We start from the raw sequence: 12,873 nt of genomic DNA on the forward strand, positions 1-12,873 counted from the left end.
GGATATAAGTGTAACAAACCGTCGAATAGGAAATATTTTTTTTATTAAATTGGAAAATATTGGAATAATAAATTGTCGGCTATAATACGGTTCGGTGCAAATATTGGTCGGCCGTAATATTTGTCTTCTAAAATACTGACAGTCGTAATATTTGTCTGCTAAAATACTGTCGGATTTAATATTTTCGGCTAAAATATAGCCCCTCAGAAAAACGTAAGCTTTCCGGTTCACAAAACAAAACAAAAAAAGTTTCAAAACGACGAGTTTGAATCATTTTATAATTATTTTAAATTTGTTGACGTATCGTAGCACTGGTTATAGGTATCTACAGCTAATATAATATAGTCTGATATATACCTACCTAGGTCATATATTATATATAAATGTTGTATTGATGTAATGGGTTATGTACCGGCGGCGGGAGAACGAATGGAAACATTTCGAAGGTTCCGTTTCGCTGTGCCCGAAAATCGCTCGACATTATTATCATCGTGTTTATCATTACGGAACAAATTGGCACACAGTTCGCATTGAATTATAGGTACTTCGATAATAATTATATTAGGTAGGCACCTCTATACATAAATATAATATTATTACAATCGAAATTTTCAACGAAAACTACCTAACACTGGTGAGTCGTAACCTAACCTAACTGACCCAGAACTATAACATATAATAATAATATAAATTAATAATTATTATAGTAATAATTATAGCAATAAGTTATTAGTTATACAAAGGTAGACATGAAATATTAAATGTTGGCATGTTTGTGGATATGGTTCCGGTAATGTCTCGACCGGATATATATTCGATGAGTCATACAAATCCTTTTGGCCACCCCCACCCCCTTACAACCGCTATCATTGATGATAGCTGTCTAATGGATATTCGCACCGGCACTAACATAGCAATTACGTAGTAGTGTGTAATTATGCATAGTATAGAAATTTATTGACGAGAGGATTGGTAAAATGTCAATAAAAAATTTATCATCAAGGATTATTATCTTATATGCTATAAATATTATATAAATTATATAATGTCCTCTGCACGGTAAGTTCAATTTGGGATGTGCTAAGCGCATGCGTGGAGTAGCCAGTCCCCCAAGATTTAGATTAACCCATCCCCAAATTGTACACCGTAGTTATGTACCTACAGTTTTATAACAATATAACTTAAATATAATCAATACTAGCTTTTCTGATGAAAGCCAAAAATTGGCAAAATCAATTGATAACTTTTTTGTACTTGATTTTGATAGTTCATTACGATTCATTAAATATTAAAGTCATAACTTAAAAATAAAAAAGGTGGGTAAGTGGATGTCGCTCTGCTGTACAGTAGGTTTCAAGTGGGTCACTGTATAATAATTGGTATTAAATTTGAATTCAATGATATAATATCATTGTATACGAAAAACGATTCTGAGCGGTGACGGATTGTCAGTGTGGATATTTTATATTATATTTATATTATTATTATTACTCATTAGTAATACAGTAGCCGGTAAGTTGAATTAATATCATAAAATAACAACAATATAACTAAAATTGTTATTCTTGGTTACCTATTAAATATGTAATTTCCTCAAAGTTTGAACGTAAAATAACTATAAGAAAAACCCTGATTTAAATTTTTGAGATTTTTTGGTTTCGGAAACCAACGTGGAACCTCGTAGTAACATTTCAATCCTTAGCTATAAAAGTTGAACATTTTATAAATTTTTAAATATTAAATTTGATAAATGTTGTCAAAAGTTGATCTTTAAATGCTTATGAAAATAAATTGTGCCTATTTATTTTTAATATTTTTCAACTGCTATTTAAACAATATATCAGAAGCCTTTTATTAAATTTTGATGCTTTTTGGCCCTGCAAATAAAATTTTATTGATATTTATAGAAAAATACTAAAAAAATTGAAATTTGAAATTGTCCGTAAACTGCTCAAAACAAGTCAAAATATTTTGAAAATTTTATCAAGTATAGGAATGATTAAAATAAACATATGATATAAATCTCAAGTATCTACGGTTATTCGTTTTGAATTACAAACAAAATAAGAAAATCACTACATGAGAAAATATATTCAATGTTGTAAAAATTTGTATTTCAAACGCTCATAAAAATGTGATTTGACTTTCTTATAATAGACATTTTTTTTTTTAATAATATTAGGTAGATAATATTATAGTTTATAAGACATCTTGTGTTACATTTTAAAATTTTACATTTAAAAAAAAAAATGCTGCTCACACACGCTGTATAATTAAAACGGGTGAACTTTCCGCCTAAGCCCGAGACATGCCCGAATAATTGATAATTTACTTCTCTATCAATATAAAATGCAAGATAAAAATCTTGTAACGCATAAAAATTGTTTTGCATAAACTATACACACCTGGCTATAGATTTGTTTTAATAAACAGTAATTATGATTAATTTATAAAGCTCTTGCCTTCGTTGAGACCTTCAAAACAATCATATTATATAATTATAATATTTAAATATAGATATCAATATTATGCACTTATTGTAGGTACTAATGTACTATTATTGTAATCCTATATATTAGTGTAGTTATTATATGTTAGTATGTTATCTATATATTACATAGTTTCTTAATTAATCTTTTTGAGAATAATGATTAGTCTATTTATCTAATTATGATCATCTATATTTTATATGGTCACGATTCACGGGTCGCTACAGCCAGTGGATCACATATTATATTATATACCTAATCTTATATAAATTTGAAATTTCCATCAAAATTATAAGAAAAATTTTCAATTCTCTGTTTCTTCGACTCGTCAAAGTAAGCAGTCAATCACCTGTTTACACTACTGACACGTTTCAATAAAACAGAAAATGCTGTTGACGAAAATTGAATTTCGGTCCTAAGGTGGGTGAACGATAAGTCATGGAATCCATTAATAAAACTGTCACAATTGACAGCAATAAACATGGGTAGATACTAAATCTTATCATGGGTTATCCTGATTAATTGTTTTCGAACAAATCGTACACGAAACATTAACAAGTGACGACAATTGTGCATTTAGCGAGATCGGTATCTTACATATTATACATGTGACATATACGTATCAGCATTGATTATATTATACTAGTATTTATAATCAATGGTATCAGGTACCTACTACCATTGAGTATATTTATCTATACTCAATGCTACTACCTATACATATAGATATTAATACAAAAATATGGAACTACCATACATGTATATTATATACACATACCGGGTGATTCTTTTTTCATTGAACAATCATTATTTCAAGAAGTATAAATGTTTTTGAAAATATTATTTTACATAGTTAGTTTTAAGTCGTTTACAAAACAACGATTTTATTAAAAAAATTATATTTTTATATATTTTTTTCTTCTTAATTTTTTTTAGTTTTCTAGTTTTTGAATGATAACATAGTTTTGATTTCATATTCCAAAGCAGAATATTTGTTTAAGTGTTTCGAAACATAAAAATCGAATTTAAGGCGAGTACTTTAAATACTTATAACTCATAAAATAAATTTTAAAACCCCCTAATTTTGATTTTTATGTTTTGAAATACTTATGCAAATATTCTGCTTTAAAAAATACAGTTTAGCATAAAGCCACATACATTTTAAAATTAAAAATTTTTAAGACATGTCATCACTCATCCCTCAATGTTATTTTTGATTCTTGCTCCGTCAATACTTAAGTGAATATCTAATGGTTATTTCATATTTTTCAGATTTTTCAGATTTCTCAGATTATTTTGTTTATTGAATTTTAGCCCAGCGACTATGGTAGTATGGCCATTAGCTGTTGTAGGGGTTATGTACTGTGGATTTTAAGTTTGGTACCTATGGTAAGGTGTTGTTATGGTTGTTATGGTAGGTATGCAACACGTGCGTGTGGCAAGGTTTTTACTACTACGAACTCGGGTGGTCACCCATCCGGGAACTAGTAGCAGCGGGCGTTACTTACTTTCAGTCACATGCGCGAATGGTAGCAGCCAACGCGTCGCACCAAGCCACACATTATTTTTAATTACAATATTCATATAAAAGCAGTAAGCACTCTCAACAAATTAACGATTCAATGTTTACTAAGAAGTACTAACTGACAGTGGCATTGTAGTGTTTCTCAATATTTTAATTATAATATATTATAATATTCTAGTTTTCCGCATCAAAATTATTTTTGTTTTTTGTAATACTATGTTCTGTCGCTCGGTGAATTGGAACTTTTTCCATTTATACCAGAGGTCCAGAGGCTACCTATAGTTGACGGCTTACACGCCATCGAACCGAGTACCTACCTAGTTCAAAAGTAGGCTAATTGGGTGTCGATACCTAAACCCTAAAACAGTGTATATTTTATAGGTAATATTTAAAAAAATATTTAACATAAATTAGCAGCAGGCTCATTTCTCTCAGTGAAAATATGACTGATTAATAAAATATATAATTGCACATTTACTGTTATATCCCCTCTTTGGGTGATTTTTTTATATAAAATCTACCTATATGATAAAGTAAACAAAGTATATTTACTGCTCTTGACGTGTTCTGAGAATAGTCAAAAATGCATAGCCTCCTATTTTAAAAAACTGAGAACGCCACTGTGTTGGCACACGCAAATAGGTAATATTATGTAATAAGTGAGTACCTACGAGGTACCTAATAAAAAAGTGAACAAACAAAAATCATGGTTAACAACGAACACCGAATTATTGAGTGTTTTCAGTTATTATGGATGCACTACATAATATTATAATACCTAGATTATTTTAATGTTCTTTGTTCGATGTGTTTGTAACTGATGAGGTACCTGCAAACTACCTAACTGAAAAACATTTAACAGTTGATGCTGTAGTGTTTAGTACTTACACATAACACTATATTATAATAATATGTATACCTATATAAAGATTCATATTAATATAATCATATATATATAAATTAGTTACTTTTAAATCCACAAGACCTGTTTTTTTCCAACGCTTCGGCAGAGAAACTCGTTTACACGAATTATAAACTTTTTATCTAAGAATTGTCCATTATAATATCTAACTTATATGCGCAATACGTGTATTGTAATGTAGGTACCCCCATACGAAAAAATGTACACCTATCGATTAGGCACGGAACCAGTTTGTAGGTATAATATATAATATTATACATTTGACATTATGCGACTTATACCTACAATATGCAATTGTATTACAATATGTGACTATATATGTGACGTATAATATAATATTATGTGTTAATAAGTTATAATAGTATGTTGACGAATAGAAATCAATATAAATATAATATAAAAAAAAAATGAGAACAGACAGGATGCAGACTGTATGTTACTGATGTTAGGCACTAGTCTCGCTTAATTGATGATTACAATATTCGTGAAGGTTATTAATTAAATAACTTGAAGAATACAAAATCCATTGCGAATATTAAAAAATGAATCACTCCATGATAAATCGAGTGAATATCCAATGTTGTAAAAATTGAACTTCAAACGCTCATAAAAATATAATTTCCCTTTCCGGTAGACACATTTTTTTTGATTAAGATAGAAAAACTTATGAGGAATCATGTGCCACATTATAAATTTAAGATTAAAAAAAAATTTTTTTGAATTTCTAAATCAAAATAATTTGTAAAGTATTGTGATTTTTACGAATTTTTTCAAAATTCGAACTTCAGACGCTCATAGAATAGTATTGTGGATTTACGCTCAACTTTGTATTTCATTTCCACTAACAACAACTTACGAGTAACCTTGTATTACATTTTCAAGTTTTTACACAGAGCAAACAATTTTTTATCGATATTAATTTTAAAAAACTAATAATAATCGAAAATTGTAAATGCCTATAAATAGATCAACATCAATCAAAATATTTTGAAAATAATATGGTGTATAGGAAATGCTAATATTAACATTCAGGGAATATTTCATGTATCTACGTTAATTTTTTTAAGAGTTACACCAAAAACCAAAATCGATTTTATCAAAAAAAAATTGCGAAAAATTCCCAATTTGTCTTAGATTTTTTTTTGATTTTTGAAAACTACTAGGAATTTTAACCTCACTAATGCACTAAAAAGATTCATTTTTTCACCGGAAAATATACTGAAGTTGAATATCAACTAATAGTCGAATATCGTATTTAACTACTATAAATTATCGTGTACACAGACACAAAAATAAAAATAAAAAAAACACATCATTGTAAAATTAATTCATTCATTATGCTCCGCTCGGAATATAAAATATTAACTTTATTTTCTTATTGATTTTTTTTTTTTAGGAAGTCCTTTTTTTAATTTCTAAGCGTGTTATGAGTATGTAAAATGTCAATATTTTATATAATATATTGTAAAATCAAGATACCGAATACAGATGTTAAGTTCTTACCTTTAAATTTAATAATATCCCTCATACTCAATTCACACTAATATTCAATCCAACGGCACACCATTTGAATGGTCGGACGTACATTTACTGTATTACTCACTTTTAAGCCGGAGACCACTCACGTGAACGAGACATCTGACATCCTCTAATTAATAATATTATAAAATGTTATCAGAAGTAAATTTCAGTGGCACAACTATAGCCCCTCCATAAATGTTTCTAAAAGGTAACCTAATGTTACAGCATGTAAGCAAGTAAGCAACTTTAGCATAATATCAATGAGTACTTATCAAGTCGGATGTATATACACAGTTTATCGTCGACTGTTGAGTGGGAAGGAAATCAATAGATAGGTATAGTATAGTATAGTATATATATATAGTGCCTACTTCAATAATAAATAATTATTTAAGATCGTTCATAGTGTTTGTTGTGCGATAATACCTATAGTACCTACGTTGTGCCTGTGCAGCAAGAAAATAAAGAAAATATAAGAATGCACAGAGTAAAAATTATGTGATCGAATATTACGATATGGCATGATAATAACCATTAATATTATAATAATATATATTATATTATCACGGTTCATCGCGATCTTGGATGTTTTAGGTATAGATGAGTTGCTATGTGACAGATATATTGCCCGTTACATTTTTATCTATATAGATAACCTATACTATAAATTATAATAACACTGTGCCCGTGCAGACGATACGCGTAGGTTATGCATTTTTGTGACCACGTTTGTAATAGGTAGGTACCTCATAATAATAGATATTATTATTTAATATGTGTTGAGTTTTTTTCTTCTGCGAAAACAACAATAGCGTAAATAACATAATACTATCTTGAAACAAAAAGATCAAGATAGATATTGTTTGTGTCATCAGTATTCAGTAATATAAGTAGGCAGGTATTATAGGTACATAATTTATACTTCTGCAATCGTTTTATTCAAACATTCAATACCATATTCGTGTTATGTAAACGATTGGTATATTGTATTATTATACAATACATGGTGATGCTTTTAAAAGTAAATAGGTACTCATTTTCTCAAAAAGTAATAATGTTTTTATAGATTTTTTTATTAAATCTAAGTCATTACAAAACAGCATTTATGCGAGGAAAACCTAATTTTTACTGCTTTTTAGCATTTTTATTTTGAACTTTGTTAGTATGATAGGCTTAGGTCTATTTTATCTCTATTCAATCGCCACGGGGGTACCTTTAATTTAGTGCTTTGAATTATATTATTAATTGCAGTTTCGTTTTTTTTAATGAAATCTTGTTGTCTTTCATATAGTGGTCTGAGATGGGATATATTTACCGGTTTTATCTGTTGATTTTTTTTAAGATTTTATTGTACACAGGATTTAGTTGATGTTTGGCTATTTGTATTATATATTCGGTTTCGAGTAATTTTCTCCTTAATGAGAGAGGTGCGAATAGCGCAATTTTAAATTGTATTTAACATTTGTATTGTTCTATATGATTAGCCGCTCCGTAAACAATTGAACCATAATCGATTTTAGACCAAATTATGGCTTTATATAATATATTAATTAGACTATCTGAATCGGATCCCCATTCTGTGTGAGCTACTATTTTTAATATTTTCATTGATTTAAGAGTACGAATTTTTAACTGTCTAATGTGTTGGCATCAGTTGAGTTTTTTTTATCAAATGTTAGACCTAGAATTTTAATATTGTTGCTGTAATCAAGTGCTGTATTTTTAAATGTAATTTTTGGTTTGATTATTTCTCTTTAACGGGTGAATAATATACATTTTGGTTTATTTGGAGAGTAAGATAAACCATAGATATTATTATAAATCGCAGATATTACAGTTTCTTTAAATGTTAAAAACAGTATATTTGGTTAAATAAACAAATCAAATTAAAATATAATATCTATTACTATTATGCGAACATAGAACAGATCATTATTACCTATTCAAAAGATTTAATACCTATTAGTACAATATGTCAATATAGAATAATAATTATACACTATATGTAATATTAAAATTCTATAATAGGTAGGATTTTGTGGTACCTATAATTTAATAAAAAAAAATGCATAAGTCGCTCTGCTTTGTAGAAGGTGACAGTGCGCGTATACCTACCGGCTACCTCGTCATTGATAATATTACTATATTACAATAAATTATAATATTAGTACAAAGAAAACAAATAATATTGAGGTAACAGTGTCAATAAAATATAAGTATATATATATTGAAGTTGACTTTCTTGAATCTGAAGATAATTGTGTGTCCATAAGAAATATATGGGGCGTGGCCAGATTTTTTTTAGGAGGCACTTAATTATTTTTCCCTAGTTTTTGTTATTCTAGAATTCCTACTTATAATAATTTATAAATTATGACCTCCTTATTCATAAATAGTAAACACATGTACTTTTTTCTTTTGACAATGTGACTCTGTTAGCAACTATACTACGGTATAAATTAAATTTAACCTAACAATATCGAAATGATATGCTCATACATCATATTATAACAACTAACAAGTAAATGAAATAAACAGATTAATAAATAACAGCCAGATTGTCAAGTGTAGAACTCGGACACCCCCAATAAAACCTTTATCATCCACAAAAGGGATGATCCATATTATACGATCACAGATTAAGAAATCAACACGTTTTTGTAATGGTAAAGCACATTAACGTTGTTGTCAACATAATTGATCAGTAAGTTATGACTTATAAGTCAGTATTACTGATAAAACCATAAATTACAACTTTTATCAAATACCTACAAAACAATATTATAATATAAAAAAGCCTAAGCCTGACTAGCTGACCCCTGGCCATACAAAAGTAGTGTAGCTAAAAACAGAGATTATGATGAATAAATAAACAAATAATTTAAATAATTAAAAACACAACAAAATATAACTTTGTAGCCCCACAGATAACAGACTTGTATTATACATAATATCCTAAGTCCGTGCTTATCATAACTATATTTCGACAATAATTATGAATTGTGATTTGTGATATTTATAATAAGTACAAGAAATGTCTGTACACAATGGCCTGAATACGAAGTATAATATACCTAATCAATTATTAGATTGTTTGCATGTAATAAATGTTCCTACGACACCTTTTAAACAAATAGATTTTAAAATATTTCGTTTTGCGTTAATGTTTTGTTTAATGATATTCTATTAATTACGTTTTGCGTTATGTTTCGTTCAATGATTTTCTATAAATTACGTTTTGCGTTATGTTTTGCTTAATGATATTCTATTACATACGTTTTTCGTTATGTTTTGTTTAATGATATTCTATTAATTACGTTTTGCGTTATGTTTTGCTTAATGATATTCTATTAATTACGTTTTGCGTTATGTTTTGTTTAATGATATTCTATTAATTATGTTTTGCGTTATGTTTTGTTTAATGATATTCTATTAATTACGTTTTGCATTATGTTTTGTTTTGCGGTATTTCATTATTCATTTCCGTTACAATAACGTTTACAAATTGAAATCGTTTTTTGTCAAATGTAACGTTATAATGAACGTTATTATAACTTTTGCAAGGTCTGATATTAATATAATATTATAATATGATATATATATTTTTAATTAATAACTAACAAATTACTTCAAACATCCACCCTAATCGATATAGTAAATTTAATTAATTGATAAATGATAAGGTTTTCATTATATGACATAGGTAAATGCTTACAATTTTGAAATAATTTTAATTTTAATTTATATTGTTTTTCATTATAGTAAACATTACATTACAGTAATAATATTATGTACATTTTGTACACTACACATAAATAAAACGTGGTGATAGGCACCTACGAAAATAATCAAAACATTCAAAACTACACGATAAGGACTTACGCAATGTTTTTTAACGTACCTAATAAACTATATTACACTCCTAAAATAATATAATGAATATCTTTAAAATATTTTATTTTAATATAGTCATAACGCGTTCATCATGTAACATTCGACTGGTCAAAGCAAATCACTAAATGCAAGTCTATCGTATATTATATTGTATACATAATATAAAATATATATATATATATATAATAGATAATATTATACTCTCTTATTCACTGCGGCTTTACACGCTCTCCTTTCTCCTTTCTTCGTGTCCGAAACTCCGAACAATGCGTCAAACTCCGAGAGTAAACGTAGGTATACCCTAGGTACACTATAGTTGCGTACCTACCACGGACGATTAACACCGCGAAAGAGCAACACAATGACATTGAAGATTCCGTAAATAGATTTCACGGAGGACAAACAAAACGTATTATTATTATAAAATGTTGTCTAGCGACGGTGGCGATGGAGCTGGTAGATAGCGTTCATTCTTCATTATGTCATTTTATGATTTATCGAAGCCACTCGTGTGGCGAACCGTCGACGATGTCGGTGTCGGTGCGTGTAGCGTGTAGCGTGTACAGCGTTAAAATTGCGGAAGGAAAAATGTATACAAATATAATATTTTTTATTATACATACATGGATAATATAATATTATAATAATTAAAATCTCTCGGCGAGATCAGCGAATAAAGACAATGGCATATTAGGTTCCTACATATAAATGAGCATACCTAATATCAATCAATATAATATTTTAACAATGTACAGTATAGTTTTTTTTTTATTTTCGGGATGTGCTTATGACGAACTATGATAAATAGATAGATAAATGCGTCAACCATATGTATCATTCAATATCAATATTTTCATTTCACAACATTTTGAACCTACTTATACGGTGCGGTTAGAAGCAGCGAATTTATATCATATAGTTTAGACCTAAAATTACGCCTGATTAGAAAATATAGTGTAATCGAATTTAAATGATGTAAAAAGATTTGAGTTTATCGGCCTCTTTTCTTGGTTTTGTTATGGGAATCAATTTTTGAGTTTTTCTTTTAAAAATGAAACAGTGTAAGTTCAAAAATTGACTTTTACACTGATCTACTAAATATACCAATAATCTTAAACATTTGTAAAGATTAAATCCCCAACATTGTAAATATATATTATATATATAGTTTAATCAAGATTTTAGGTTTAAATTAGTTATAGGTAGAACTAATACCTACTCGGAAAAAAAAATATTTTATTTTGACAGGGCACGTGCCCATCTGTGTGCCCAATTTCAAGCAGTGCTAGTGATACCCACAAATTATATCTTTTACTATATTCACTCAATTTTTTACAAATTATAATGAACTAGCTGTCCCGCCCGACATTGTCCAGGCCAAAGATTTGTATTTTTAATAAATATATTTGTACAAAATGTATATACCATATTTCTTCTAATTATAATAATAATATAATATGTAACAAATTGAAAAAATTATCAAAGACGTTGCATATATTGCAATGTTATTATTTTTTTTAATTTGAATATTTTCTATTTGTTTATGTCCATTGCAACCATTAATAAACAAAAATTTCCATCGTAAATCTCAAAATTCCTGGAGTAGTATTATTTCAATATATACAGAGAATTTATACATACATTTTTGAACCATTTTTGGGGTCAGGCACTTTTGTACTACACCACTCCGCTCATATAAACTTTAAATACCAACTATAACCTATTATATAAGTAACCACTTGTCCAAAATTCGATTTGAATACTTACATCGATGTAGGTACTCTAAAAAAATATTGCAATAAGAAATTATATATGTAGTTACCTATTTTGTTGTTAAGAACTTATAAAATTAAAACAATGGAATATAAACATGTTGTTTTGTAACAACTTAAAACTATGTAAAAAAAAAAATGTTCAAAAACATTCAGTTTTTAAAAGTACAACGAGGGATCTCAAATGGAAGAAAAACTCTATTTATCTACACAAAAATGAAAAAATTCTAAACTTCATGTAACATCAACTTAACTATATGGAGAATTGCTCAATTCCTGACCCCGACTCTTTTATCTCTACCGCCATAAAATGCATCGTTGTCGCTAATCTACTCAATACATGTTAATACCTCCATGTCTCTATGGTATGATAATAATATTGTCGTGTTTTGTTAACTGTTTATCCATTTTTATGTAATCCTTTTTATCAATAAAAAAAGGTACGATATTATGTAAATCTATTATTTATCCATCCCAATGGCCACTGCTGTCGATGAGGGTTATTTTAAATAATAAAAAATAATATATCTCAACTAATATTGTATAATAAAGCAACCGTAACGACGATGAATAAATAACAATAAGACGAAATGTGGGACGATTTGTAGTTGACCATAGCTATATTATGTTATTATTATTATTATTATTATTATTGTTGTAATCGTTGAACCGTACGCGGCGGCGGCGGCGGCGTAATAATAATAATAATAAATAATAACGTTTTTCTGATGTAGTAACGGCCGTACAGTC

Source organism: Metopolophium dirhodum, chromosome 1 (assembly GCF_019925205.1).
Source record: "Metopolophium dirhodum isolate CAU chromosome 1, ASM1992520v1, whole genome shotgun sequence".
Lineage (NCBI taxonomy): Eukaryota > Metazoa > Arthropoda > Insecta > Hemiptera > Aphididae > Metopolophium > Metopolophium dirhodum.